The sequence below is a fragment of the Lissotriton helveticus genome, chromosome 4_1 (genome assembly GCF_964261635.1).
Source record: "Lissotriton helveticus chromosome 4_1, aLisHel1.1, whole genome shotgun sequence".
NCBI lineage: Eukaryota > Metazoa > Chordata > Amphibia > Caudata > Salamandridae > Lissotriton > Lissotriton helveticus.
The window spans coordinates 9,679,652-9,706,740 of NC_136063.1; the positions used below are offsets into that span (position 1 = coordinate 9,679,652).

General features: G+C 49.5%; 1 protein-coding gene across 4 annotated transcripts in view; it reads left to right on the forward strand.

Annotated features, from left to right (window-relative positions):
- Nucleotides 1–3,877: 3,877 nt before the first annotated feature.
- Nucleotides 3,878–27,089, forward strand: part of LOC144828279 (GTPase IMAP family member 9-like) — a 104,612-nt gene continuing 81,400 nt past the window's right edge. Inside the window, exon 1 of one of the 4 annotated variants that reach the window (XM_078686360.1) lies at nt 3,878–3,950. The gene's annotated coding sequence lies outside the window, so the exon portion shown is untranslated. The remainder of the gene's footprint in view (nt 3,951–27,089) is intronic. The other 3 variants (XM_078686362.1, XM_078686359.1, XM_078686358.1) reach the window with 3 other exon arrangements.

Genomic DNA, 27,089 nt, shown 5'->3' on the forward strand with positions numbered 1-27,089 from the left:
TTGTCTGACTTTCAGGCTGGTTTCAGAACAGGAACTGGCACGATTGAGCAGACATTTCGCTTCCTAATGCTCTATTGGAAAGTGGTAAAACTGGGCAAAGGCAGTCTGTACCTCGCTTTTATAGATCTGCGGACTGCCTTTGACCTAGTTCCACGTAGCCAATTGTGGGCTGTCCTTGAGGGTTTGGGCATGCCCCCGTATCTGTTGGCATTGACCATTAAATTCCATGAAAGCAATTTTGCCCAAGTCAGATGGGGTGCGCAGGGACAAAAAACATCTCGTATCTCTGTAGACAGGGGTGTCCGCCAGGGGTGTGTGCTAGCCCCCACTCTGTTTTCATTATATCTAAACGGAGTGGTGGAGCATCTTCTCCAATTACCAGCAGACGCACCCTCCCTGGCGGGCAGGAAGATACCAACTCTCCTGTTTGCCGATGATACCCTGTTGATCTCGAAATCCCCGATGGGCCTCCAAACGCTGTTATCAGGGTTCCAGGGCTTTTGCGATGCCAGGGGCTTGGCTATTAACATCAGTAAAACCAAATTCCTGGTGTTGAATCCCCCGAGGAAGACAGTGCACCCCCCATCCCTTGATTCAGTTCCATTAGAAAGGGTAAGGGAATTCGACTATCTGGGCATTCGACTCTGTGACTCTATGAGTTGGAAGGCGCATCACCAAAAAATTATCCTGACTCATAGGAGGGTCACGGGCGCTTTATTAAAAGAACATCGTGCCTCTCCCCTTAAACCTATCGGGGCGATATTAGACATTTATAGGGCAAAAGCTGTAAGCGCGGCGCTGTACGGGGCAGAGTTGTGGGGTACCCAGAAATTTGACACTCTGTCCCACCTTGAGAACAAATTTCACAAAGATTTAATGATGCTCCCTCATAGCTCGCCCACCCTTCCTCTCCTACTTGACACAGGCACACGGTCCATAGCTGAGCAGGCTAAGTTACGCCCCCTTCTTCTATGGGCCCGTATGTGGAATGTCCCTGAACTCGCAAGCTATGCGGAAGCACTACGCGAACTCCTCTCAATCCCGGGTTGGTGTAAGATCGGTTGGCTCTCAGAAGTTAAGCGCCTCCTTTGTGAACTGGGCCTGGGAGACGCATGGGCCAATAGATCTTCACCACCTAAACAGTTGTTAAAGAAAATATTCTGGGCGTGGGTGGAAAATGAGAGAGTGAGACATGCTAATCTATGCAGATCTGCTGCTGAGTTCTTGGTTATTAAAGACCTCCCTTTTAGAGAACCCTACTTGGACGCGATCTCCAACCCAACTGATAGGGCATTGTATTTTAAATTTAGGGTTGGAGTTCTGCCTCTTGGCACATGGACAGCAAATTGGAAACCACCCTGGCAAACTATAGTAACCTGCCCTTTCTGTACTAATAGGGTCGAATCTATTTCCCATCTAATGTTTGAGTGTCCAGCATATGCTGCTCCTCGCCGTAGATGGCTGAAACCGCTCTGTTTGAGGCTGGGCACTCGGTCATACTTGGAGGCCATACGGCTGCTAAGATCAGATCCCCACCCCTTGTTTGCTTGTGGGTTGGCCAAATTCTTGGGGTGGGCTTGGAGGATAAGATCTGCGAGGAATATGATCCTCCAGTAAGGTTACCTATCCAGATTCCACTGGCCCCAGCCATCCATTGCTGTGTCCCTTTTCTTCTTTTAAGGATGATTTAATATGTGTGTATAAATGTATTTTAGACGGCTGATTCCCACAATTGTTGTATATTTTTACTGTCTTTTTTGATCTGCCTGTTTTGATGGTCAAACTGCACAATTGTTTCCATTTTTATATTTGTTTTTAAATTGTAATGCTTTTATGAAATGACAAATATTTCGAAATAAAGCTATACAAGCAAGGTACAAGCAAGGCTGACTGGTTGCCTTATCAAAGAGCAAAAGGAATCAACTACAAAGCGGGTCCTCCCGGCCCTCAAGATCTATGATGTTAAAATCTCTACCGCCATTTTATATGGCGCGGATCTTTGGGGCCATATGGACTTACTTAACTTGTTTAAAACCCAATGTAGATTCCTTCGTAACTTAGTAGGCCTCCCACAGTCGACCCCTTCGATCCCCCTCTGCTTGGATCTTGGTTCCCTTCCGATCAACGAGATGGCTAGATTTAGGCTGGTGGCTTTGTGGAGACGAATATGGACGTCCCCAGATCTATCTCTATTTGCAAGAGAACTTGCCGAAGTTAGGTCTATCACTGGTTCGGGGAAAATCCCATGGCTCTCTGCTGTCAAAACTATTCTTATTGAAATGGGCTTAGAACACCTTTGGTCATCCCCTCAATCCAACGTTTTCCCCTCTAAAGATGAGTTTAAATCCCTGTACTGGGCCACGATTCGCCTACAAAGAGTTTTACTCTCTAATAAAAATAGCCTCACAGGCAGGTTCCTAACATTCAAACTTGACCTATCGCGTGAGCCCTACTGGGACATAATAACTAGATCGCTAGACAAAAAGCTGTAGCATCAGTTTAGAGTGGGTTCTTTGCCTCTGAACCCTTTCTCAAACAAATGGTCTACAGGGTCATCGTCTAACTGTACATGTTGTCCAGGTCATATTGAATCTGTGGGACATTTTCTTTTTGCTTGCCCTAGATATGCTGCATCCCGGAAAAAATGGTTAAAACCCCTGTTCCAAAATGTACCTTTCAAAACATCGATGGAAGCAATTTGGGTGCTTAGGACCAATACCTCCGAACTTTTTGTCGTGAGTTTGGCAAAGTATCTGGGTTGGGCTTGGCTCCTAAGGCAAAAAAAAACATGCCATCGTTCCCAGGCCGATTAAAATGGCTCGTAACCTGTCATAACCTGTCTGATTATGTATGAGTTAAACGCTCTGTGATTATAATTAGCTTTTCCATCTGCATTCCTTGTAATTCGGCCAAGAAAGGGCCCATTGATAATGAATACGAATTGTAAGGTCTCTTTTTAATATATTTTATTATTTCAAAAATTATTCAGGTTCTTCATTAATTGACATTTAATATTTTTTTTTTTCTTTTTCTATCTATTTGTTTTAAATGCCTTTTTGTGCTTGCTTTTCGATGGTTGTTTATTTTTATATCTCTGAACAGTCTTCTTTTTTTTGTATTTTAATGTGTCTTTTATGATTTGTTAAAAATCGAAATAAAGACTTAAAAACCTGAAACCTGAAATACAATGACCTCTCCTCGTATTGTGTGCTTCGAAATTGCATCCAATGTTGGCGCAAAACCCTTTTGCGTCATAAAACATGGGTGTTAGCGCAGGAAGGTCAAAGTACCACCCACGTGAAGCCCCTTTGACGCTAAGTAGCAAAAAGCTGCACTTTGCGCTACTTTTCCTCACAAACCAAACTAAATAATGATTTGCGTTGGTTTTTAAATCCTGAAAAGCATCCTGTGTCAAACTCGAGGCAAAACCTTTGTAAATCTGGAACCCCCGTGTCTTCAACCAGCTCGGGAAGACATTAAGGGGCTTATTTACAAGCCCCTTGCGCCACCCGCATGTCACTTTTCCCATGTTAAAAATGACAAAAAAGTGGTGCAAGCGGCTTGTAAGTCTGCCCCACTGTCCCTTCTTTAAAGCACCACAAAGCCAAACATCAAATCATATGCATAACGTGCATAGTGTCTTGTTTCGGTGTGATGAAAGCGCTTCTCTTTTTATGAAAGGCACTGAGCTGGATATTGAATGACTGAGTTCAGAGTCCCCCCCCCCCCCGCTGCACTCGCCCAGGAGCGCACGGTGCTTCAGTCACCCCCAGGGCGGCGCCGGGATTGAGCCTCTCTGGGTCTGTGGCGCCCTCCTGTGGGCGTCATCAGCACTTCACACGCATTCTTAACATGAAGGAGGGGGGGGCGGGGTTACAAAGCCCGTCTCTGAAGGTTGCTCTCTCAGTCCTAAAGCGCCGAGAGGCAGAGACGGAGCCGCGGCCGAGGAGGTGAGTGTCCGTCCACGGATGTTTTATCTTTTAGATTTCTTCCGTGGGGGGTTTGATTTGTAAACTCCTGCATAGCAATGATGCCCATACATTGGGTGGCCTCTCGCGCTGCGATCGTTTGCCTGGATGTCCGTGAGCGAAGCTGCGGTGAGTGACCGCCCCCTCCCCCCCGGGGGGATCCGAGGGGGGGTCAGTATAGTCAGACGAGGGCTCAACATGGAGGCAGATGACCGTGGCCCCCAAGGACGGACCCGAGATCTAAAACTCCTGCCCAGATGTGCGCAAGGTTTGGGAGACCCCGTGCGGGCGAGCTTGCTGCGGGCAGCCGTCGGGCAGAAACATCAGGGATTGAACATTAAAACCCGGCTCCCCAGACCATAAAGCAGCCCCCAAGCGGTCCAAAAAGGCCCACGATCAAACCACCCTCTTTCTTTGTACGAATTATCAAATAGAAAGACATATGTGACGAGAGACGTATTTAAAACATCAGTGATTATTGGTTATTTAAATTAAGACTAAAAAATGCAGTTTCATTTGCTTGGCTCGAAAGGGGCATTTGAAGACAAACGTCTGGCCAGAGAGCGGTCCTTCTGCCAATAGTAACAGTGATAGTAACAGAGTGTAGGGGATACTTTCGTGAACGTCGATGAGGCTTCAATGTAAGGGCCATGGTGAGTTTTTTATTCACATTCATTTCACTGGTAGGAATGTTTTTTATTTTGTATTCACATTAATTTCATTCCATCAAGACGTCGCCCTCCACTGGGGCCCGGTGCATGCTGGGAGCTGTGCTGGGTTTGCACCTGCCAGAGCTGGAAAGCAGATAGTCTGAGGCCCTGAATAGCAGAATCCCAGCCAAATTAAGTCAAAAACCATCAAAACACCAGGAAAAAAAGTGGGGGAAACCATGCAGTGAGATTCTACCTTCCTACAATAGTCTCATTTTTAAAACTGGTCTGAATTTTTACCACAGATTGCATGTTTTACTAGAGGACAGCACATGTCATTATCTGTGCCACAGAGTGACAATTCAACCCTTAGTTAGCAGTTGGATGCTTAAAGGTGAGGTTTGTCACTTATATATTATTTACATGATGCTTTCATCCAAACCGTTTTACATCGAAAAACACCTACAAGTGTTATTTAAAAATGGGACTCCGCCCTCTTTACCGACCTCGGATGAATGAGAGGCCGAGCTGATCCTGGCAGGGTTTGGCCCTGCCAGGGCTCGATGGCACAGAGTTTACTAACGCGCGCTCAGATCGCTGGCACAGGGGCACGAGCGCGGTGTCAGATCAGACATTTTGCCTCACAGCAATGGTGGTTGGAGACGGGACTTAAGCCACACCTGGCCGCCACTCAGGGCCTCTCTGGGACCCTCCATTTCTATCTGCGCCGCCCATCTGATTTTGTTCTATATATTTGCTCCTGTATGTAATGTAGGGGGGGCAGAATTGGCGTAGTTGCGCTATGCAAAGCTCCGCAAAACAGTAAAAAATCTCTGCGAGCGCGCAAAAGTTCAGCGAACACGTGGAATTGCTTGTTCCGCCCGTTCACGATGCTTTTTTCCTGTTCGCGAACGCTGTTTGAGGGCTTGCGGAGAAATATCTTGCGAACACACATTTTGAAAATGTAAAGAAGCAAAAAATTGAACAAAGCCGCGGATCACGGAATTTTTGACAATTCCACGTTCTCCATGGAACATGAAATTACTCGCAACTAGAGTGAAATTTCGGGGGGAGGGATGGGGAAAATAAAAATTTCAGGGAGGGGGGGAGCTGATTCTTCCTGAAATCGGCAGAGTGAAGATGCAGAGCCTCTAAGAAGGGGTTAAAGAACAACAAAGCCAGAATTAACAAGTGCATGATCTTTTAAAGACCTGTGTAGCACTCAAGTGCGGCTGAGTGCGCCCGGGCTGACACACACAATGCGGGGTGGGGCGGGGGGGTTGAAGCCCTTTCAGCCCAATGGGCGTTGCGCACCTGATACTTACCACAGACAAGATCAAGACGAGTTGGTGTAGCGCATCGGAGTAGGTGAGCGCCCCCTCTCCTCCGCATCTTCTTTTCGTGCATCAGACACACAGAGGTGTCTGAGAGGGAGCAGCTGCTGTAAAGAGTTTAGGGCATTCTGGGCAAAACATCCAGCAGGTACTGCTCTAGGTCTGGCGGTGCCACGGCGTGCGCACATAAGAGCTGCATCTGAACATGTTGGCACCCTTAGGACCACCCCCAGCCCCTCGACAGACAGGACGTGGTTGTTTCCATCACAAGGCATCTGCCCAGGAAGGTGATTCAAATCAAATCAGGTGTTTGTTAAGCGCGACTACTCACCCGTAAGGGCCTCAAGGCGCTGAGGATTTGGGGGGTTCACAGGTTCGGGTCCATCAAGGAGGGGGTCTGTCGAAGAGCCAGGTTTTGAGGTTTCTTGCGAAGATGGGGAGCGATGTTATCTGTCGGAGGTGGAGCGTGAGGGCGTTCCGGGCACTGGCCGCCAGGAAGGAGAAGGAGCGGCCTCCCAATCTGGTCTTTCTGGGGCGGGGGACCGCGGCGTAGGAGAGCTGGGCTGATCGTAGGGTCCTGTGGGATGCAGGGAATTTGAGTCGGCTGTTCAGGTATGCTGGTCCGGTGTCGTAGGGGGCCTTGTGAGCGTGGGTGAGCATCTTGAAGGTTACTCTGGCTTTGAACAGGGAGCCAGTGGAGTCTGCACAGGTGCTGGGGGATGTGGCAGTGGCTTGGCAGGTTGAGGAACAGTCTTGAAGCTGCGTTTTGGAAGTTCTGTAGCTTGCATCTGAGGTTTTTGTTTATTCCGGCGTAGAGTGCGTTGCTGTAGTCGAGTCTGCTGGTGACCAGGGCGTGAGTGATGGTCTTTATGTGTTCGAGGGGATCCATTTGAAGGTCTTATGTAGGAGGCTGAGGGTGTGGAAGCAGGAGGACGAGATAGAGTTGATCTTGCAGTCCATTGTGAGCTCGGAGTCCAGGATGATTCCCAGGCTGCGTGCGTGGTCCGTGGGAGTGGACGGGCAACAGAGGGCGGGGGTCACCAGGTGTCATTCCAGGCATGTGGGTTTGGGCCCATGATGAGTACAGCCAGGCAACCAGGGGCTTGCGTGTAAAGCAGCTACTCAACACACGCATCCACTGAGACAATAAGTGGCGCAATAATGGAGACCACACCAGCACTTTGGATTAAAAATCAATATCTTTTATATAGGATCAAAATCATGGCAATTAATTCCTCAGCATTTCCTAGAGCATTTCATGGAAGCATTTTCAGTAAAACATTTAATTAAACTGATAACCAGCTCATTCAGGCCCTTCTTTACTTAAAGGCAATTCTTTTCATTAGGACCAATAACTCCCTTGTACAGGGTTAAACCACTTCGGGCCAATGCAAAAGGTTTCCAGGCCTAAACAGGCAACCAGGCCCTGGTCCACTTTAGGGACACGGCACAAACAGTTAGTGGGGCCTCGCAGTCTCTAGAGGCACATTAGGGGGGCCAGCAGGGCCCAGTCTCACTTTCCCAGGGGGAGGGGCGAACTCGGGGCCTCCTCCGGCCTTCCGCCCTCCTCCCCTGGGGTTACCTTGTGACTTCGGTCCTCCGGGGCCCTTGCGGTGGTTCGCTGCGGGATGGGGAGGGCTTCGGCCCCCTGGCAGGCTTAGCGTGCAAAGGGGGCACTCGCTGACACAAGGGAAGGCTCCCTCGACCCGCGGAGTCCTCCGGCGGTGTTCACAAGCCCCAGGGGGGTGGTAGGCCATAGGGGGAGACCCGCGCCACTCTTGCGCTCTTCCCGGGTCTCCCTCCGGCCCCCAGGGCAGTCCCGGCTTCCTTCCCGGTGATGACGAGGGCCCGGGACCAATCCGGTCGCGTTCTCGGGGGGCGGGAGAGTCAACCGCCAATCGTGGCACGGCCAGGGACCAGGGCGGGCCACAGGCTCAATAGCGGCCCTGGAAAGGCGGGGCAAAGATGTTCCCCCGTCACGTGGGGTGGAAGCCGGCTTCACTGCCTGGGAGGCCCAGCGCCCCCTCACAGGAATCCCGGCGCGGCCTGGCCGATAATCGCGGCGGCCTGCCCCCCAAGGCTCCTGGAGAACCGCACACAGTCGGGACGGTCGCGGCCCTCAGGGAACACAGCGGCGGCCCTCTCCTGGCATCGAGGGCCACCGGGGGCCAACAGCAGCGCCTCAAGGCCAGCGCTTACCACAGGTGGCGGTGGTGAGTACTTCAGTGAGCGCTGCGAAGGTGCAGCAGCGCTCCGGGGGCACAGCGCTTCACAGCAGTGGTGGGCAACAGCGCGACGATCATATAGCGCCTCGGGACAGCGCGTGGCAATAGCGCTCCAAGGCAGGTTACAGCGCTCAGGTGAGACGTGATGGGGGGCCCACCCAGCAGTTCTGACAGGAAAGACTGTCTAAGCCAGAGCGCGTATTAGACCAGCAGGTTACAGCGCTGATGAGGGGAGCAGGACAAGTATTTGATCAGTTCAGTCAGGGGGAGGCAGGGGGTGCGCAGGGCAGCACAGTCCAGTACCTGGTCGATCCCCCAGTAGTCTCTGGTTAAGGGCAAGTAGTCTACTCGGCGCTTGGAGGGTTCTGCGCCCTTTGATGATGGTTTCTTGAAGTGGGGGGGGGGGTGAGTTGGAGGCTGGCTGAGTTCTCTGAGGTCACTGCAGATGGACCCTGGGGTTCCCTACCGCTGGGCCAGATCAGGGGGCTTGCCTAGGATACCTCACTCAATTTAAGAGGCAGCACCTAAATCCTGTCACTCCCAGTGGCATAAGTTTCTGACTAGGCCCTCCCGCCTAAATCTCCTGGGTGGGTTCCCCAGGTCAGTGATGCCCCAACTGACTAGAAGTTTCCCTCCCTTTCCTTTTATAGCGACAGTTGGCAGAAGGCAGTGGCAGTTGGTGTCACCTCCCCTATTCTAGAAGGTTCCAGGAGCTTCCCTCATTCTAGCTATGGGCAGGCTGGCAGGCTGGCATTGCTACATTGTTTAAGGATTCCAGCCAGCTCCTGGCTACTAGAGTGCGCCTACAAAGACCACGCTGCAGTTGCAGGGGTCAGTGGCAGCCATGTTTGGGGTAGAGAGCACCTGCACCTTAACATGGATTGGCCATGGAAAGGTGCCCAGAGACCTACGGGCCAACAAAAAGAAGGTGGGAAAAATGAGGCAAGGGTGAAAAAAAACAGGGAAAGACACCGTAGGGCTGACAGGTCTAACATGCGTCCCCCCCAGCCGAAAGAGGGGAGAGCTACCCAACCTCTAGGGAGTTCTCATCACTAAGGCGGAAAAACCGGGAGAGACCGTCAGCATTGGCATGGTCAACTCCGAGCCGATGTTCCCCCCGAAAGTCCATCCCCTGTAGGGAAATGGACCACCTTAGCAACTTGGGATTTTCGCCTCTCATCTGCATGAGCCAGCGAAGGGGTCGGTGGTCGGTTTGAATTAGGAAGTGAGAGCCAAAAAGGTATGGCCTAAGCTTCTTCAAGGCCCAGACCACAGCGAAGGCTTCTCGCTCGATGGTACTCCATCGCCGTTCCCGAGGGAGGAGTCTTCTGGAGATGAAGGCCACAGGTTGGTCTTGGCCATCATCGTTGAGTTGCGATAGCACGGCACCTACGCCATGCTCTGAGGCATCTGCCTGCACGATGAATTCTTTTTGGAAGTCCGGAGTCGCCAACACCGGAGAGTGGCCAACACCGGAGCGGTGCACATCTCGCGCTTCAGTTTTTCAAATGCCTCCTGGCAAGCAGCTGTCCAGATCACCTTGCGTGGCTGCTTTTTGGACGCCAACTCGGTCAAGGGGGCCACGATGGTGCCATAACCCTTGAAGAACCTGCGGTAGTAGCCAGTGAGGCCGAGGAAAGCTCGGACCTCAGTCTGAGTTTTGGGGGCTCCCAGGCCATGATGGTCTCAATTTTGGCCTGGAGGGGTTGCACCTTACCTCCGCCCACCAGGTGTCCCAGGTACTCCACAGATCCCTGTCCAATCTGGCACTTGCTAGCCTTGATGGTCAGGCCAGCACGCTTTAAAGCCTGCAGCACCTTCTGGAGATGCTGCAGATGGTCCTCCCAGGTGCTACTGAAGGCAGCTATGTCATCCAGGTACGCCGCTGAGAAGGACTCCAGGCCAGATAGCACCTGGTTCACCAACCGCTGGAAGGTGGCCGGAGCATTCTTGAGCCCGAAGGGCATCACTCGAAATTGGAAGTGGCCCTCGGGGGTGGAGAACGCTGTTTTCTCATTTGCTCCATCGGCCAGGGCAATCTGCCAGTACCCTAATGTCAAGTCGATGGTGCTGAGGTACTTGGCTGCTCCCAGCCGGTGAATCAGCTCGTCTGCCCGTGGAATCGGGTGAGCATCTGTCTTGGTGACAGAGTTCAATCCCCGATAGTCCACACAGAACCGAAGTTCGGGTGTGGTGCCCGGTGGGGCCGCTTTTGGTACCAACACAACCGGACTGGCCCACGGGCTGCTGGAAGGTTCTATCACCCCCAGCTCCAACATTTTGGTCACCTCACCCTGGATGCTGTTCTTCACTTTATCGGACAGCCGGTAAGACTTGGTTTCTACTGGCGGACTGTCCCCTCTGTCCACATCATGGGTACACAGATGTGTAATTCCAGGCGTGAGGGAGAACAACGAGGCGTGCTGCGCCAATACCTGGCGGCAGTCCCTCTGTTGCTCTTGGGTCAAGGATGTGGAGAGGGCCACTCCCTCCACTGAACCATCCTAAAAGGTCAGGAAGAGGCTCACTCTCCTCCTCCTCGCTCCCATCCGTCACCATAAGGAGAGCAAGCTCTGATCGCTCATGGTGAGGCTTCAGGCGGTTGACGTGGAGCACCCGATGGGGCTGACGGGGGGTTTTAAAGTCAATGACATAGGTGGTCTGGCCTCGACGCTCCACAATCTTGTACGGACCAGTCCACCGGTCCTGGAGGGCGGTAAGCTCCCCAGGCTCCATGACCCACACCTTCTGTCCAGTGTCCAACTCCACCGTCCGAGCGTTGCGGTCATACCATTCCTTCATGACGGCTTGGCTAGCCTCTAAGTTGTTTGAGGCTTCTTTCCACAGCTTGGCCATCTGGCTGCGGAACGCCAGCATATAGCTGACAACATCACGGGGAAGCTTCTTTGAAGTCTTCTCCCATCCCTCTTTGACAAGGCTGAGGGGTCCCCTAACGGTATGGCCATAGAGCAATTCGAAGGGGCTGAACCCGACTCCCTTCTGGGGTACCTCGCGGTACGAGAACAGCAAGCAAGGGAGGAGGATGTCCCATTTCCGCCTCAAGTCTTCTGGCAGGCTCCGGATCATCCCCTTCAAGGTCTTATTGAAGCGCTCTACGAGCCCGTTAGTCTGGGGGTGGTAAGGAGTGGAGAACCGATAGGTCACTCCGCACTCCTTCCACATGGCCTGCATGAAGGCCAACATGAAATTTGTGCCCCTGTCCGACACCATGACCTTGGGGAATCCCACTCGGGTAAATATCCCCATCAGGGCCTGCGCCACCACAGGTGCAGTAACGGTCCTCAGAGGAATAGCCTCCGGGTACCGAGTGGCGTGGTCCACTAACACCAAGATGAACCGGTGTCCCGCAGAGGTCGGAGGGTCCAACGGCCCAACGATGTCGATTCCGACCCGCTCGAAAGGGGTCCCGACCACCGGGAGTGGTTCCAATGGGGCCTTCATTTTGGTCCCCGTCTTGCCACTGGCCTGGCAAGTCTTGCAGGTCTTGCAGTAGGTGTCAGAGGCAACCCTCATCCTGGGCCAATAAAAATGTGGGACTAGCCTTGCAAAGGTCTTGTCCTGGCCCAGGTGTCCGGCTAAGGGTATCTCATGCGCCAGGTTCAACAAAAAGGCCCGGTAGCACTGGGGGACCACTAAGGCCCTCGAGGATCCATGCACCGGAACCTTTGGCTCACTGTACAGGAGGCCATCCTCCCAATACACGTGATAACTGCCGGTCTCTTGGTTGACCGCTTGGGCTTCGGCCTGTCGCCGCATGCCTTCAAGCGTGGGGCACTCCTTCTGCGCCCGACAGAATTCCTCCCTGGTAGGCCCTCCTTCCACATGCTACTCGGCAAGGGTCGGCAAGTCCCCCACGGGAACGACATCCACCTCCACGGACTCCGGGGATGCCTCCGCAGGCTCCCCATCCATCACACGGGGTGTGTCCTCCACTCCACTCTCCTCTGGAACGGCATTGGGTTGGGCCGTTGTCTCAGGCTCCAACCCGGGTTGAGCTTCTTGCCAGGCAGTCATGGACCGCGTGACTACGCAAGTCCACCCTGGTAACCCCAGCATCTCAGTGTGGGCCTTAAACTCTACTTCCTTCCAGGCGATATGTTCCAGGTCATTATCGAGCAGACAGTCCACAGGCAAGGCAGGGCTTATCGCAACTCTCAACGGGCCTGACACTCCTCCCCACTCAAAGGGAACTTGAGCCATAGGATAGTAGCTCATACTGCCGTCAGCCAACACGGCCGGATGGAACACATCAGGTACTACCTGCTCAGGGGACACCAGCCGCCTCACTACGGTGGTCATGCTTGCTCCTGTGTCCCTCAGAGCATCCACCTCCTCCCCATTGACCTTCACCCTCTGCTGGTACTTAGCAGTATTCGATGGTAATGGCGTCACTGGGACCATCTCTCTATCCCCAAGGGAAACCAGGGTCAGGCCTGTCCACTCCCCTTCCCTATCTAGGGGCAGCTCCAACCCAAGCGCTACACTAGCTACCCCGGGACTCTTGCCACCAGTGGGGGCTGGGGGTCGTTTGCGACACTGGGCATCTCCCTTGTAGTGTCCGACCTCTCCGCACTCATAGCACCGGACCACCTTTGGCTGCTGACTCTTGTCAGGGTAAGTGGGTTTCGGGGAACGGGACTGAGGTGGGATACCTACTCCTCTCCCAAACTGTCTAGTTTGTGGGCCTCGTGAGAACTCCGTTCTTTTATCTCCACCCTCTTTCTTCTGGGGGGCGCCCTGTCCGCCTTTCGGGCCATCTCCCTCTGGGCCCTTGTGTGACACCCGGGTGCTAACCCAAGTATCCGCCTCCTCCGCAAGCTCACGGGGATCAGTAAGCTTGCGGTCCACCAGATGTTGGCGCAGTTCCGGAAAACACTTCTCCAGAAGGTGCTCTCTCAAAAAAAGGTTATACAGGCCCTCATAATCACGCACCTCGCTGCCACGCACCCAACCATCCAGAGCCTTACGGGCATACTCAAAAAAATTCACCCAATTCTGCGTGGACAGCTTATGGCTGCCACGGAACATATGGCGATACCTTTCGAGGTTGAGGCCAAAATGTTTAATGAGCGCCTCCTTCATGGGGGAATAACTGAACTGGTCTGCCTTATCCAAATACAGGAGGGTATCCCTGACGTAAGGGGGTATATACCGGTACAAACCACCTCCCCAGTGTTTCTCGGGCACCCCATGGGCAGTCAAGGCCACTTCATACGCCTCCAACCACCTCGCAATGTCATCCCCCTTGGTGTAGATCGCTATCACCTCCTTAGGTAACCAGAATCTGGGCTCCTGGTGAGCCCCTGGTACGCTGCCACCATTAGGACTTCCTGGCGCACCCAACCGCAATGCTTGCAGCTCCATTTCTTTCAGCTGGAGCTCGTGCGCCAATCTTTCTCTCTCCAAAGCAAACTGCCTATCTTCCCTCTCTCTCTCCCTCTCGTGCTCTAACTTGGCAAGCTCCCACTTCAATCGCCTCTCCTCCCTCCTGTCCTCGTATTCCTGCGACGATGTACTCCCCCTAGATACACTACTCCCTTCCCCGGAACGTCTTCCTGGCAATACATTGTCAGTCAGATCAATGCTGAGCAGGCCTGGGGGTTCTGGAGTGCCCGCATCACTTGGTGTGCCCTGTCCCTCCTGTTCCCCATCCTCTTCCTCCTCTGGGTGGGCCCTTACCCATGCCCTCAAGGCGGTGCGGAGCTCTTCTTTTACAGCTCTCTGCCCCACCGGCACCCCCATTCCCTGACAAAACTCCCTTAACTGCACTACCAAGTACTTATCAAGGTCAGCCAGCTGGAACTCCATTTTGTCAGGTGGGGACCCAGGTAACCTAGAAGAAAGATACTAGGACGTAGGCAACAATGCTGGGTCAACACAGGTCCCTACACACTTTGCAGGCTAGACAGTGGTGGGCAATTGAGTTAGCTTGTAGGCACAATAGGTGTACAATTAATTGCAGCGCACTCTGTCCCACTGGAGGGTGTTAGGTAGCTACAGGTCCTGAATTCCACCGCTCGCCAACAATGTAAGAACTGGGACCACCAGTTCTCCAGGGGGGTAGCTTGGCTTGAGCAGCCAGGCAACCAGGGGCTTACATGTAAAGCAGCTACTCAACACACGCATCCACTGAGACAATAAGTGGCGCAATAATGGAGACCACACCAGCACTTTGGATTAAAAATCAATATCTTTTATATAGGATCAAAATCATGGCAATTAATTCCTCAGCATTTCCTAGAGCATTTCAATAAAGCATTTTCAGTAAAACATTTCATTAAAGCCTCTTCAGTAAAACATTTCATTAAAGCCTCTTCAGTAAAACATTTAATTAAACTGATAACCAGCTCATTCAGGCCCTTCTTTACTTAAAGGCAATTCTTTTCATTAGGACCAATAACTCCCTTGTACAGGGTTAAACCACTTCGCGCCAATGCAAAAGGTTTCCAGGCCTAAACAGGCAACCAGGGCCTGTTCCACTTTAGGGACACGGCACAAACAGTTACTGGGGCCTCGCAGTCTCTAGAGGCACATTAGGGGGGCCAACAGGGCCCAGTCTCACTTTCCCCGGGGGAGGGGCGAACTCGGGGCCTCCTCCGGCCTTCCGCCCTCCTCCCCTGGGGTTACCTTGTGACTTCGGTCCTCCGGGGCCCTTGCGGTGGTTCGCTGCGGGATTGGGAGGGCTTCGGCCCCCTGACAGGCCTAGCGTGCGAAGGGGGCACTCGCTGACACAAGGGAAGGCTCCCTCGACCCACGGAGCCCTCCAGCGGTGTTCACAAGCCCCAGGGGGGTGGTAGGCCATAGGGGGAGACCCGCGCCACTCTTGCGCTCTTCCCGGGTCTCCCTCCGGCCCCCAGGGCAGTCCCGGCTTCCTTTCCGGTGATGACGAGGGCCCGGGACCAATCCGGTCGCGTTCTCGGGGGGCGGGAGAGTCAACCGCCAATCGCGGCGCGGCCAGGGACCAGGCCGGGCCACGGGCTCAATCGCGGCCCTTGAAAGGCGGGGCATAGATGTTCCCCCGTCACGTTGGGTGGAAGCCGGCTTCACGGCCTGGCAGGCCCAGCGCCGCCTGACAGGAATCCCGGCGCGGCCTGGCCGATAATCGCGGTGGCCTCCCCCCAAGGCTCTGGGAGCCGCCGCGGGGGACAGTCGGGACGGTCGCGGCCCTCAGGGAACACAGCGGCGGCCCTTTCCTGGCATCGAGGGCCGCCGGGGGCAAACAGCAGCGCCTCAAGGCCAGCGCTTACCACAGGTGGCGGTGGTGAGTACTTCAGTGAGCGCTGCGAAGGTGCAGCAGCGCTCCAGGGGCACAGCGCTTCACAGCAGTGGTGGGCAACAGTGCGACGATCATATAGCGCCTCGGGACAGCGCGTGGCAATAGCGCTCCAAGGCAGGTTACATCGCTCAGGTAACCCGCTATCGGGGGCCCACCCAGCAGTTCTGACAGGAAAGGCGCAGTTCTGACAGGGAAGACAGTCTAAGCCAGAGCGCTTATCAGATCAGCAGGTTACAGCGCTGATGAGGGGAGCAGGACAAGTATTTGATCAGTTCAGTCAGGGGGAGGCAGGGGGTGCGAAGGGCAGCACAGTCCAATACCTGGTCTATCCCCCAGTAGTCTCTGGTTAAGGGCAAGTAGTCTTCTCGGCGCTTGGATGGTTCTGCGCCCTTTGATGATGGTTTCTTGAAGTGGGGGGGGTTGAGTTGGAGGCTGGCTGAGTTCTCTCAGGTCACTGCAGATGGACCCTGGGGTTCCCTACCGCTGGGCCAGATCAGGGGCCTTGCCTAGGATACCTCACTCAAATTAAGAGGCAGCATCTAAATCCTGTCACTCCCAGTGGCATAAGTTCCTGACTAGGCCCTCCCGCCTAAATCTCCTGGGTGGGTTCCCCAGGTCAGTGATTCCCAACTGACTAGAAGTTTCCCCTCCCTTTCCTTTTATAGCGACAGTTGTCAGAAGGCAGTGGCAGTTGGTGTCACCTCCCCTATTCTAGAAGGTTCCAGGAGCTTCCCTCATTCTAGCTATGGGCAGGCTGGCAGGCTGGCATTGCTACATTGTTTAAGGGTTCCAGCCAGCTCCTGGCTACTAGAGTGCGCCTAAAAAGACCACGCTGCAGTAGCAGGGGTCAGTGGCAGGCATGTTTGGGGTAGAGAGCACCTGCACCTTAACATTGATTGGCCATGGAAAGGTGCCCAGAGACCTAAGGGCCAACAAAAAGAAGGTGGGAAAAATGAGGCAAAGGCGAAAAAAAACAGGGAAAGACCACCGTAGGGCTGACAGGTTTAACAGTGTTTAGTTGTAGGCAGCTGTTTTTCATCAATTTGACAATGTCTTCCATGCCTTCTGGAAAGTTGTGTCTGGCGGTATTGGGTTTGTTGAATAGGGAGAGGATGAGTTGGGTGTCGTCTGCGTATGACAGTATGTTGAGCCCTTAGGTTCTGATGATGGCGGCAAGCGGAGCCAACTAGATGCTGAGGGAGGACCCCTAGGGGATTCCGCAGGTGGTAGGTATAGGGTCTGAGAGGAAAGGGTGAGTCTGACCCGAAGGGTTCTGCCAGAGAGGAAGGAGTGGATCCAGTTGAGGGCCCTGTCTTGTATCCCTGCGTTGTGGAGTCTGCGTATTGGTACAGAGCGGGAATATCGTCGTAAAAATATCGACTAACATTAATATCGTCACAGAAATATCGACAAGAAGAAATATCGATGACAAAAATATAGTTTGACAAGAATATCGACATACAGGTAAGTAATATCGTTAACATTAATATAGTTGTAATAAATATCGTTAACAAAAACATTGTTTACAAAAATATCGTTTTTTAAATAATAATAAGTAATTAAGTGTTTTTAATGAGTATTGGTTGTCAAAGTAGTATTTTTTGTAGTATTTTATTAGTTAATACCGTATTTTATGTTGAATTTAGTGTTAATAGTTCCGTAGTGGGTTGTGGGTTTATAGGGGAGTAGGGTGGGAAGTAATTTAAATATAATAAAATAATTGATTAATGTGTTAATTGAATATAAATAGTGTAATAAATAATAGTTAATTAATTTCAATTAGTTAATTGATTAATAAGTATGTAAATTAATTATGTTAATTGTTTAATTAATTTTAGGTGTGTGTAGTTGAATTTTTAAGTGAAAAAGTAGTGAATTAATTACATTTTAATTGAATAAATATTTAATTAATGATTAATTAAATAAAAATAAAGATTTGTTAATTTTTAAACATTGTAAATATAATAAAATAATTGATTAATGAATGTGTTAATTGAATATAAATAGTGTAATGAATAATAGTTAATTAATTTCAATTATTAATTGATTAATAATTATGTAAATTAATTATGTTAATTGTTTAATTAATTTTAGGTGTGTGTAGTTGAATTTTTAAGTGAAAAAGTAGTGAATTAATTACATTTTAATTGAATAATTATTTAATTAATGATTAATTAAATAAAAATAAAGATTTGTTAATTTTTAAACATTGTAAATACATTTAGTAATTTTAACCCCTACACTATCCAACGCGTTCCCTACTGTTGCACCCTCTGGAGTGGGAATAGTAATTTTTACCCCTACGCTATCCAACGCTTTCCCTACTGTTGCACCCTCTGGAGTGGGAATAGTAATGTTTACCCCTACGCTATCCAACGCTTTCCCTACTGTTGCACCCTCTGGAGTGGGAATAGTAATTTTTACCAATACGCTATCCAACGCTTTCCCTACTGTTGCACCCTCTGGAGTGGGAATAGTAATTTTTACCCCTACGCTATCCAACGCTTTCCCTACTGTTGCACCCTCTGGAGTGGGAATAGTAATTTAAACCCCTACGCTATCCAACGCTTTCCCTCCTGTTGCACCCTCTGGAGTGGGAATAGTAATTTTTACCCCTACGCTATCCAACGCTTTCCCTACTGTTGCACCCTCTGGAGTGGGAATAGTATTTTTTACCCCTACGCTATCCAACGCTTTCCCTACTGTTGCACCCTCTGGAGTGGGAATAGTAATTTTTACCCCTACGCTATCCAACGATTTCCCTACTGTTGCACCCTCTGGAGTGGGAATAGTAATTTAAACCCCTACGCTATCAAACGCTTTCCCTACTGTTGCACCCTCAGGAGTGGGAATAGTAATTTAAACCCCTACGCTATCCAACGCTTTCCCTACTGTTGCACCCTCTGGAGTGGGAATAGTAATTTTTACCCCTACGCTATCCAACGCTTTTCCTACTGTTGCACCCTCTGGAGTGGGAATAGTAATTTTTACCCCTACGCTATCCAACGCTTTCCCTACTGTTGCACCCTCTGGAGTGGGAATAGTAATTTAAACCCCTACGCTATCCAACGCTTTCCCTACTGTTGCACCCTCTGGAGTGGGAATAGTAATTTTTACCCCTACGCTTTCCAACTCTTTCCCTACTGTTGCACCCTCTGGAGTGGGAATAGTATTTTTTACCCCTACGCTATCCAACGCTTTCCCTACTGTTGCACCCTCTGGAGTGGGAATAGTAATTTTTACCCCTACGCTATCCAACGCTTTCCCTACTGTTGCACCCTCTGGAGTGGGAATAGTAATTTAAACCCCTACGCTATCCAACGCTTTCCCTACTGTTGCACCCTCTGGAGTGGGAATAGTAATTTAAACCCCTACGCTATCCAACGCTTTCCCTACTGTTGCACCCTATGGAGTGGGAATAGTAATTTTGACCCCTACGCTATCCAACGCTTTCCCTACTGTTGCACCCTCTGGAGTGGGAATAGTAATTTAAACCCCTACGCTATCCAACGCTTTCCCTACTGTTGCACCCTCTGGAGTGGAAATAGTAATTTAAACCCCTACGCTATCCAACGCTTTCCCTACTGTTGCACCCTCTGGAGTGGGAATAGTAATTTAAACCCCTACGCTATCCAACGCTTTCCCTACTGTTGCACCCTCTGGAGTGGGAATAGTAATTTTTACCCCTTCACTATCAAATGTTTTAATTAATAATATATTTTATATTATAATTATATGTATGTATTATTGTTGTTATATAAAGTAATGTGTTAAATATATGTATATGTACACATTTATTAAGTTTATAATGAAAAAGTGTATTTAATTTGTTTTCAATAGTCAAAAAATAAAAGTAATGTAATTTATTTTGTTAATAGTACTTATATTTATTTAATATTGAATGTAATTTTAATTCATTTAAAAATTCAATATTTTTTACAACGATATTTATTACAACGATATTTTTGAGTCGATATTTATGTACTTACCTGTTTAGGTATAGGGTGTCGATATTTTTGTAAACGATATTTTTCCAACGATATTTTTGTCAACGATATTTTTGTAATCGATATTTCAACACCCTACCCTGCGTATTAGGGTGCGGTGAGAGACTGTGTTGAACGCTGCTGAGAGGTCGAGGAAGATGAGGGCTGCTGTTTCTCTTGTGTCCAGTAAGGTACAGATGTCATCTGTTGCGGCAAGGAGGGCGGTTTCCGTACTGTGGATTTTTCTGAAGCCAGATTGGGAGGAGTCGAGGATGTTGTGCTCTTCGATGAATGTGGCAAGTTGGCTGTTCATGACTTTCTCGATTACTTTTGCTGGGAACGGGAGCAGCGAGAGGGGTCTGTAGTTTTTGAGGTCGGTGGGGTCTGCCAAGGGTTTCTTCAGGAGGCGGTTGATCTCAGCTTGTTTCCAGTCATCAGGGAATGAGGCAGTTGCCAGGGAGCGGTTGATGGTGTGGCAGAGCATGGGTGCGATGGTGTTGGCGGCTCTGTTGGAAATGTGGTGGGGGCAAGATCCGGGGGGCCCCGGAGTGGATTGACTTCATTGTCTTCAGTGTGTCTTCAGTGATGAGGGCTGTCCAGTTGTCGATCGCTGGCTTCAGGGTGTCGGGGGTGGTTGGTGAGGGTTCAGTGTGTTGGTTGTCTTTTTCTAAGTTGTCGCAGATGCTCTTGATTTTGTGGTGGAAAAAGGTGCTGAGTTTGTTGCAGAGGTCTTGTGAGGGAGGGATGTCAGAAGACTCGCTGGTGGGTTGGGCGAACTCCTTGATGATGTTGAGGAGTTGTTTGGTGTTGTGTGCATAAGTGGAGATTCTGTCTTCAATTGCTTTTTCCTCGTTTTTCTGATGAGTTGGTGGTGGGCGTTAGAGGCGGCTCTAAAGTTGTTGTGAGCTTCTGTGGATTTGGTGTTCCTCCAGACCTTTTTGAGGCGGCGGCAAGTGCGTCTGGACTCTCGAAGTTCAGTGGTGAACCAACTAGCTTTCTTGGTGTGGGCAGCTGCCATCTCCTTGTTGATGGGGGCCGAGTGTGGTGATTCACAAGCCTAGCTGCGAGGCCTGTCACCTGCCGGGGAAGCAGGCTGTTGAGTAGGATAAAGAAGGGTGGGATTCCACCTAAACTCTCTCTAAGTAACCAGAGCTGGTTGCTCACCTGAGTGTGTGTGGGCTGCTTTTGAAGTGCCAGTTTGTCTCTTTTTCTCTGGGCCTGTGTGCGCTGGTGCCTGCAGTGGCGGTTGGTGTGAAACACTATCAGTGCTTTGAAAGGCCTGGTACTCACCGGTACAGAGTACCGGCACATGATCATTTTCTCCATTTGAATACCAGTATTCTCCTCTGCCGAGGAGAGTTCTGGTACTCATAGGAGCAGCTGGTTGGAGTTGGAGTGTTCAGTAGATGCGCCACTCCGCCCAGCTACCACTGATGCGCTTGACAGCGTGGAACATGCATGTTTGAGACGCTCAGAAAGAGCCGAGTGCAGTTACAGCCCTGTGGACTCTGCAAACATCTATTCTTCCACTCTCCGTCTAATGACGCCACCGGTACCCTACTCCGCACATCTGGTCATTAGTGGTGCCCAAAGTGCGAATTGCATTTCCTGAAGGCAGTGATACGGAAAGCATGACTGCTCAATAAAATGCACTACACACCTGTCCCTTATAGACCCAGCAGTGTATGTGCGTAGTGCTTTTTCTACTAAAACGGCCTACTATCTCTGTAATAACTCAGTCATGGTGCTCATATTGAAGCTGCAAACTTGCGTCGGCACCTCTTTCTTGATGTATTTAGTAAGCTCATTTGCACTTACCAGCGCATCTTGAACAAGTGTGTGAAGGTGACGCCATTATGGACCGATTGAAGGTGAAGTCGGCCCAGTACCGATAGTACCTCCATTATGAAGTCCACCCCCGTTTCTAAGACCGTTGTGTGTAGTACCACATAAGCCTCCGTGTGGTAAATGGCGTATTTTTGTTAACGATGTGGCAGCCGGTCCAAGTGGTTGGCTGAAGGCTGTTCGTGTAAGCTGCAGGTGAGGGAGAGAGGTGCCCCCCTCTGGGATTGGGGGCTTAGGCTTGGTCTATGCATCCGCTGATGATCTTTGTCCAACTATTCCTTACTTTAACATTCCGACCAGCTATGTGCCTGCCTGCGATGCACATGAAATTATGTGAGTGGAGTGCAAGAAGCACGCAAATTAAGTTGCAAGTTCAGCCGCTGTATCTGCCAGTGTCCTATCGCTGTTTGTGCACCTCTCGGCACCTTAGGAGGGGGGTGGTTTGTAAAACCAAGGAAACCTATACTGAAGATTTACAATTAAGGGCTGAAGAGCTGTGCATCCACAAAGCATTTGGTGTGTCAGGCTCTTGTTGTGAAATTCCAAATCCACTGGGGGGAGAGGTGAGTTGGCAGTACCCCACCTACTGAATTGGAAATAAAAATGCCATGCATGAGGCTCAGTACCCTCTCTCTCATTACCACAGCCCAGGGCAGTAGCAGGACAGTGTTTGGTAATCAGGCGGTGCTACAAGAGCTAGTATTTCAGGTCAGTGTGTGGACCATCTATTCGCTTTTCGTGGGCCTGCTTTAGAGTCTGGTGGGCCGGTTTTCACTGTTGGTTTCTTTGGAAGCAGACAATGCCTGCAGCAACCCCCAATGCATGCAGTCCACTACACCTTGCAAAACACCTGCACTTCACTGCTTGTCTGACGGTTCTTGTCCTGTAATGTATATAAATGGCACTATTTTCTTGGGAGAGGAAAGGTAGTTCAGACAGTTTGAGGCTCTCATTGCCTGTTGCCCTTTGCTTCTAATTGTAACATATTTTGAGTTATGTTTCTAGCATCCCCCGACGTAGGTAAGTGCTTTGTTTATTTTATTTATTCTCTAATTTGTATTAATGCAGAGTACAGAAATTAACAGGTGCACTATTTACCCCTAATTTCCATTAAGATACTTCAAATTGAGTACTAAAATGCCATTAAGATGTGTTATTCCCCGTTCTGATGTTGGTGAACAGCACATATTTGCTATTTGTTCCCACTGTTGGCACCAGGTTTTGCCTATTGTACATTTTGGTGCAAACACTAGCAATTTGTAATCCCATTTGCAGCCTGATTGTAATCGAGAAAGAACAATTGAAGTCCTGTATCACTACCTACCTTCAAAGAAAGGGTTGTAGTGAGGTCCTTGATGGGGATGAATCACATCAATGGGGCAGCACAGTTTAAGAAGGACCTCACTACAATCATGTCTTTGAATCCAACCTACGGTGGACCATACCCTGAAGACCTTTCTTTCTTTCTTTCTTCAACTCAGGCTGTCCTTGGTTTGCTCTGTCCTGAGGAAGACCCGCTGTGCCTACTAATCAATCACGCACTCCTCTGGGTCGAAACATCGACGTGCCTGTGATAATTCTGACCCTACTCTCTCCGCCCCACGTGAAATGGAGAGATTTATGTACCTAGGGATGGATGTTATTTGAATGACCAGTTTTTAACCAACCATACAGCACTGTATCTTGTTCACAATCATCACGTTCTTCGCATTTTTTTTCACCATATCACTTGCGCCGTTTGAAAAACTCATATGTTCATGAACTGTGACAGCTTTCTAATGTTATCTTGACGTCATAAAATGTAAAACAATATATTGAATTATCACTTAATACAACTTCAGATTCACACATTCTTTTGGTGTGTTGTTTGTGCTTCCTTCTCTTACATTTATTATTACTGAAGATTTTGAGTATTGTTTTTTATTGTTATAGTTCAGTAAACCTAGAATCAATTCTGTACCCAACAGAGCCAACATTTTCCACATTCTTGTACACCCAGGTTCAGCGGGGCACTGGGTCAGCCCATTATAGTAAAAGCAGACTCTACAGGCAAAAGCCATGATGAGGGGGTGACTAGAGATCAATGAATGGATTGACAATTGGCATAGAGCCAACAAACAGGCGTTCCTGGAATGAGATGTTTAAAAAATTGTCTAGAGACTGTCTCAGTAGACCATCATAGAACTCAGGCACCTACTTGGAAAGGCCAAACTGGAACCTACCATCCTATTCACCTCTAAAACTGAATATGTGTTAGTTAGGCTCAAGGCCAGACATTATGAACAGGATGAGAAGGCTATCAGACTCCTGGCCATATAACTACTGGAATGGAAAGAAGCAATGGCCATTCCGGCCATAAGGGGCCATAATGGCAGAAAACTCACAGATTCCTCAGACATTGTTGCACCATTTACAGACTATTACACAGTACAGCTGCAAATTGCAATATTATGAGGACAGGGAACACTGATTCTTTGAAGGCTTACAGCTTTCCTGACTAACTACAAGTTGGTGGTAAATAATGAAAACCTTTGAAAAAGCATTTTTTTGCTTTTCCAACAGTGCCATGTTACAGACATACATGCCCTTAGGGCATGTATGTCTGCAACATGTGCACCCATACACAATTGAGGGGTGCAACAGGATGTCAAAGTGACACCCTGCCACCCTTAAATGTTTACCCCAATTACCGAATCGGTATTTACCGATTAAGTAATTGCCATTCATTCCTATGGGCCTGGAGGCCTATAGGAATGAATGGCAATTACCAAATCGGTAAATACCGATTTAGTAATTACCGAAATTTACCGATTCAGTAATTTTTCAAGAAAAAATACCTACATCCCATTTGCCTGTTCTTAAATACCGAATCGGTATGATTCGGTATTTAAGAATCGATAATGTGGGATTACCTACATCAGGCCCTTATGATGAAGGCAGGGCACTATTGGAAGGGGAAGTAACGGAAGAGGGGCTCTTTCAGGCCATTATCTATCTTCAAAACAACACAGCACCTGGACAAGATGGCTTCCCAAAAGAATTGTGTAAATGCACACGGCACAAATCAATCAACCCTGCTCTGTGAGGCCTATAAAGTGGCAGAAGTGGGGAGCGTATCGTCCCTCTCTTACAGGGCGCTGAGTACAGTCCTCCCCAAGGCAGGGAAGAATCAACTACTTTGCAGTAGTTACCGTCAATATCTCTACTTAATATAAGTGTAAAGATCCTGGCTGGGATATTAACCCCACACTCAAAAAAGTAATCCCCACTTTTGTTCATAATACTAAGGTAGGGTTTGTGCCAGGCAGGACCTCCCAAAATCACCTCTGCGCTTTACAGCATGTATTATGTTTATCCAGGGATTCAGTAAACAAGATGGTAGCATGGTCCCTCGATGCTGAAAATGCATTTGGTAGCCTAGAATGGGCATATAAGTTCTGCACTCTCCGCAGATTTGGTTAGCCAACAAATGTATCACTAAGGTCAAATGGCTTTACAGAGCGCGGTTATTGCTGGTCAACTGTGGCGAGTTCCTGCACAACCTTTGTCAATGATGTGTGGCTCAACCTTGGGCTGCCCCTCTCACCCCTACTAGAACTGCAAGCTGAAACCATATGACAAAACAAGCAGACAGGGGGAATCCCCATACCAGCAGGACCTCTAAAATTCTCCTTATAACACAACATATGTATGTGTAAAGCACACGTTCACCCCTCACGGGGTATCTTGGCGTTGAATAACAGATGTTTACTGTTACCCAACTCAATGGTACTCATTTTATCGATCTCAGATGGATGAAAGGCTGAGTTGTGGTTCTGAAATTCTGGACCCTACTGTTGTCCCGGTATCGAGGTCCGATACCCGTGTCCCGAAACATCAACGTACCATGACGAATTTGGTGTCGACGAACCGATAATGATTAGGACATCATTCCTATGCATTTGCGTCATGATCGAGACATGCTAACACCCCTGAATCGTAGTTTCCGTCCCGACCCCTCAGACCCCATTTTGTAAACGGTATCCATTGTGCGTCTTGCCCTCATGATAAGTCAATTAAAGGTCGAGCTTGATCTCAAAGGACACGTCCACCTTCCTTGACTCCCCCCTGACCTGTCCCAACTGACTCCCTTGCCTCCAGCCAAACCTGTTTGGGCAGCTCCTCGCCCAGTGGCCAAACACGATAGCATCAGTGCACAACATACCACAAACCATTCATCGCGTACAGATCATGTTTTCTACACACATACACACCTGTCCACGCTCCCTGTTTATGGCCAGTTTTATGACTAGGAGGTGCCTTCTTTTATTGGGGCTTCACCGATATCTGATGGGAGTTCCGGGCTTGGCTGGGTAATCTATCACGAATTGGACATCTAAAATGCGGGCTTGCCTACATGACTTCGCTCTTTTGTATTATTATAGAAATATGTGTATAGCCATATCATAAACTCAAGAATTCTTGCTTGCTGCTATTATTTCTGTATATAAGGAGAAGGCTGGTTCTGTAAAAAGGAACAGTCTCCTGAGAACACATGACCCGTGTTTGTCGTGCTTCTAGGACTTCTGTTACTCGGTAGCTGCCAATAAAACTTGATCTCTGACTGCGACTAGAAGACTCCGTGTTTCTGTGGTCCGGGACAGGGAGAACTCAGAGGTCTTCGGGTGTTATCCCCTGGCACCAAACGGGTTCCTAAAAACCCGTTACCTCAGTTGGCGCCCAACTCGGGGCGGTATCAAGCGGCGACGGTCCAAGCCAGATGTTCGTGAGGAGCTTCGTGTGAAAATTCCAGAGGACGGCCAGCCACTTCAGCGACCCCTGTATGTCGACGTGGTTCCGAAGGTCTTTGCTGCGACGTTCCCCGCGTCCCGACGGCTACGAAGGACTGCTGCCCTGACTATCGCCTTGTTTTGGACCCAGTGATCCTTGGTAGAGCGAAACGATAGACGAGTCTTCTAGCGACGTCACCGATCTTCAAATACTTCAGTTAAGTATAAGTGGAGCGTCTCCCAGTCCTTAGTTTGTCCTTAGTTTTTGGTATCCTTGAGATACGCTTTGATTTGGTACTTGCAAGCCCCAAAGCCGAAGGACTTGTGTATTCACGAGAAATATCGTAACAGATAATCCTTTGAAGTTTGAAGCTAGACTAGTGAGCAAAGATGCCTAGTTTTAGCAGACTTGGAAACTTGTTTTGTCTTGGTTATAGTAAGGACTCCCGATTAGAGGATTCCTGTCCGGTTCCTCCGATTGGAACTCCAACATATGAGCTCTATCTAAAGCACGGCGTAGGTCCTATCACATATAATGAAGTGTGGATAAAATACACCCGCAAGGATGGTGTTTTAAAATGGCCCCAATATGGTAGTTTCGACTCAGAAATATTAGATAACCTAGAGGTCAAATTATTTAAGAGAAAAGCCCGGCCGGCGATGTTTGACTCTTTCCGCTTATGGCACAAAGAAGCCAAACAGAAAGAAATAAAATTAGCAAAAAGGAATAAAAGAGGTATGTCAATGGTACAAGCTGCCGTTGCATACAGGGATAACGAGGAAGAGCAAGAAAGCGAACAAATACTTAGGAGCAAGAAACTAGCAGTAGATAAATGCTACCCGATGTTACCAAATAAGGGACTAGATCAAGAGGAGAGATCCGAGAAAGATCCATTAATGTCCCACTTATTAAGCTCACCTCCACCGTATGCGTTAGACGCTACCGCACCTCCAAAGCATTTTACTATACCGCGCCCCGGCGCACGTAACCCAGCTCTTGCACAAACGCCAGCTC